Raw genomic sequence first — 4,703 nt, forward strand, 5'->3', positions numbered from 1 at the left:
ATTTATTGTTTTCTGTTTTTTGGAGTAATGCCAGCCTTGTTGAGGTGAGATGGCACCTCGTTGTAGTTTTGATTTGCATTTCTCTAGTGGCTAATGACCGTGAGCATTTCTTCACGTATCCGTTATCTGCCTGAATGTCTTCTTTGGTGAAATGCCTGTTCATATCCTTTGCCCATTATTTTAATTGGATTATCTGTCTTTTGGTGGTTGAAGTTTTGCAATATGTTGTTGATTTTAGAAATTAGATACTGATCGAAGATGTCATAGCTAGAAATTTTATTTCCAGCCTGTAGGTTGTCTTTTTACTCTTTCGGTGAAGTCTTTGGATGAGCATAAATGTTTGATTTTTAGGACTTCCCAGTTATTTAGTTTCTTTTCTGGTGTTTGTGCATTGATAGTTATGTTCTTTATTCTGTTTATGCCATGTATTGGTGGCATGTGTAAAGAGCTGGAGATGAAAACCAAAAGGGAAGAACATGCTCAGTGTTTCTCAAGCTGAAAAGACTGAAGAAAAAATTCAAGCCTTGAGTTCCAATAGTGGAGGATTCCATGGGGAAAATATTAAACTGCGCAGGACCCATGAAAGAAGATGGAAGAAATACAGAGGGTCATTATACCGAAAAGAATTAATCCATATTCAACCATTTCAAGAGGTGGCATATGATCAGGAACCTATGGTACTGAAGGAAGAAGTCCAAGCTGCTCTGAAGGCATTGGTGAAAAACAAGGTTCCAGGAATTGATGGAATATCAATTGAGATGTTTCAACAAACAGATACAGCGCTGGAGGTTCTCACTTGTCTATGCCAAGAAATCTGGAAGACAGATTCCTGGTCAACTGACTGGAAAAGATCCATATTTATGCCTATTCCCAAGAAAGGTAATCCAACCGAATGTGGAAATTACAGAAAAAGAGCATTAATATGACACTCAAGCAAAATTTTGCTGAAGATCATTCAAAAAAGGCTGCGGCAGTATATTGACAGGGAACTGCCAAAAATTCAGAAGAGGACGTGGAGCCAGGGATATCATATCTGATGTCAGATGGATCCTGGCTGAAAGCAGAGAATACCAGGAGGATGTTTACCTGTGTTTTATTGACTATGCAAAGGCATTCGACTGTGTGAATCACAGCAAATTATGGATAACGTTGTGAAGAATGGAAATTGTGGAACACTTAATTGTGCTCATGAGGAACGCTTACATAGATCAAGAGGCAATTGTTCAGACAGAACAAGGGGATACTGATTGGTTTAAAGTCAGGAAAGGAGTGTGCGCCAGGGTTGTATTCCTTCACGATACCTATTCAATCTGTATGCTGAGCAAATAATAATGGAAGTTCGACTATATAAAGAAGAATGGGGCATCAGGATTGGAGGAGGAGACATTAACAACCTCCATTATGTAGATGACACAGCCTTGCTTGCTGAAAGTGAAAAGGACTTGAAGCACTTACTAATGAAGATCAAAGACCACAGCCTTCAGTATGGATTGCACCTCCACATAAAGAAAACAAAAATCCTCACAGCTGGACCAATGAGCAATGTCATGATAAACGGAGAAAAGATTGAGGTTGTCAAGGATTTCATTTTACTTGGATCCACAATCAACAGCCATGGAAGCAGCAGTCAAGAAATCAAAAGACTCATTGCATTGGGCAAATCTGCTGCAAAGGACCTCTTTAAAGGGTTGGAGAGCAAAGATGTCACCTTGAACACTAAGGTGTACCTGACCCAAGCCATGGTATTTTCAATCGCATCATATGCATGTGAAAGCTGGACAATGAATAAGGAAGACCGAAGATGAGTTGACTCCTTTGAATTGTGGTGCTGGCGAAGAATATTGAATATACCATGGACTGCCAAAAGAACGAACAAATCTCTCTTAGAAGATATACAACCAGAATGCTCCCGAGAAGCAAGGATGGCGAGACTGTGTTTTACCTGCTTTGGACATGTTGTCAGGAGGGATCAGTCCCTGGAGAAGGACATCATGCTTGGCAGAGTACAGACAGGGTCAGTGGAAAAGAGAAAAACCCTCAACGAGGTGGATTGACACAGTGGCTGCAACAGTGAGCTCAAGCATAACAACGATTGTAAAGGATGGCCCAGGACCTGGCAGTGTTTTGTTCTGTTGTACATAGGGTCGCTATGAGTCGGAACCGACTCAATGGCACCTAACAGCAACAACATTCCATGTATTAGGACTACTAACACTGTTCCTGTTTTTTTTCTTCCATGATCTTTATTGGTTTATATTTTTTACTTAGGCCTTTGATCCATTTTGGGTTAGTTTTTGTACACGGTGTGAGGTATGGGTCTTGTTTCCTTTTTTTGCAGATGGATCTCCAGTTATGCCAGCACCATTTGTTACAGAGACTGTCTTTTCCCCATTCACTGGACTTTGCGCCTTTGTCAAATATCAGGTGCTCAGAGGTGGATGGATTTACATGTGGATTCTCAAATCTTTTCCATTGATCTATGTATCTGTTGTTTTACCAGTACCAGACTTTTTAACTACCCTGGCAGTATAAAAGGTTTTAAAATCTGGTAGTGTGAGACTTTCCACTTTGTTCTTCTTCAGTAATGCTTTACTTATCCAGAGACTCTTTCCTTTCCATATGAAGTTGGTGATTTCTTTCTCTATCTCATTAAAAAATGCCTTTGGAATTTTGATCAGGATTGCATTGTATCTATAGATCAGTTTTGGTAGAATTGACATTTTCACAAGTTTGAGTCTTCCTATTCATGAGCAAGGTACATTTTTCACTTATGTAGGTCTCTTTCAGTTTCTTGCAGTAGTGTCTTGTAGTTTGCTTTATATAGGTCTTTTACGTCTCTGGTTAGATTTATTCCTAAGTATTTTATCTTCTTGGGGGCTCTTGTAAACGGTATTGATTTGGTGATTTCCTCTTCTATGTCCTCTTTGTTGGTGTAGAGGAATCCAGCTGATTTTTGTATGTTTATCTTGTGTCTTAATAATTTGCTGAACTCTATTTTTTTTTTTTTTTTATTAGTTTGTGTAGTTTTCTTGTGGATTCTTTGGGGTTTTCTGTGTATAAGATCATAACATCTGCAAACAGGGATACTTTTACTTCTTCCTTATTAATTTGGATGCCCTTTATTTCTTTTTCTAGCCTAATTGCTCTGACTAGGACCTACAGCACAAGGTTGAACAAGAGTGGTAATAAAGGGCATCATTGTCTGGTTTCCTTTCTTAAGGGGAATGCTTTCAGACTCCATTTAGGGTGATACTGGCTGTTGGCTTTGTATGGATGCTGTTTATTCTGTTGAGAAATTTCCCTTCTATTCTTATTTTGCTTGGAGTTTTTATCACGAATGGGTGTTGCACTTTGTCAAATGCCTTTTCTGCATCAATTGATCATGTTGTTCCTGTCTTGTTGTATTTATGTGGTGGATTACACTTTTATTTATTTATTTTTTTAATGTTTTACCATCCCTACATACCTGGCATGAATCCCACTTGGTCATGGTGAATTATTTTTTTGAATTCTGTTGGCTAGAATTTTGTTGAGGATATTTGTGTCTATGTTCATGAGGAATATTGGTCTGTAATTTTTTTTGTGCTGTCTTTATCTGGTTTTAGTATCAGGGTTATGCTGGCTTCATAGAATGAGTTTGAGAGTATTCCATCCTTTTCTATGCTCTGAAATACCTTTAGTAGTAGTAATGTTAACTCTTCTCTGAAAGTTAGGTAGAATTCTCCAGTGAAGCTGTCAGAGCCAGGGCTTTTTTTTTTTTTTTTTTTCCTATTATTGGGAGTTTTTAAGTTACCTTTTCATTTCATAGGTTTATTTAGTTGTTCTACCTCTGCTTGTGTTAGTTTAGGTAAGTGGTGTGTTTCTAGAAATTTGTTCATTTCCTCTAGGTTTTCAAATTTGTTAGAATACATTTTTTCACAGTATTGTTTTGATTCTTTTAATTTTAGTTGGATCTGTTGTGATACCACCAATATCATTTCTTATTGGTCTCCTGTTTTTCTTTGTCAGTTTGGCAGATGGTTTATTGATTTTGTTGATCTTTTCAAGGAACCATGTTTTGATCTTCTTAACTCTTTAAATCGTTTTTCTATTCAGCTTTTCATTTAGTTCTGCTCTAATTTTTATTATTTGCTTTCTTCTGGTGCCTGAGGGCTTCTTTTCTTGCTCTTTTTCTGTTTGAGTTGTAGGGATAATGTTTTGGTTTGGGCTCTTTCTTCTTTTTGGACGTGTGCATTTATTGTTATAAATTGACCTCTGAGCACTGCTTTTGAAGTGTCCCAACGGTTCTTGAAGGATGTGTTTTCATTCTCATTTGATTCTGTGAATTCCTTTATTTTGTCCATAGTCCTTAATTTCTTCTCTAAGCAAGTAGTTTTTGAGCAAGGTGTTGTTCATTTTCCATGTTTTTTTTTTTTTTTCTTTGCTTTTTCTGTTATGGATTTCTACTTTTATGGCTTTATGGTCAGAAAAAATATTTTGTAATATTTCAATGCTTTGTACTCTGTTAAGGCTTGTATCACGGCCTAATATGTGGTCTATTCTGAAGAATGTTCCATGTGCATTGGAAAAGAAAGTATACTTGGCTGCTGTTGGGTGAAGCATTCTATATATGTCTATGAGGCCAAGTTGGTTGATTGTGGCATTTAGATGTTCCATGTCTTCATCGAGCTTCTTGCTGGATGTACTGTCTTTCACTGAAAAGT

Source organism: Elephas maximus, chromosome 7 (genome assembly GCF_024166365.1).
Source record: "Elephas maximus indicus isolate mEleMax1 chromosome 7, mEleMax1 primary haplotype, whole genome shotgun sequence".
Taxonomy (NCBI): Eukaryota; Metazoa; Chordata; class Mammalia; order Proboscidea; family Elephantidae; genus Elephas; species Elephas maximus.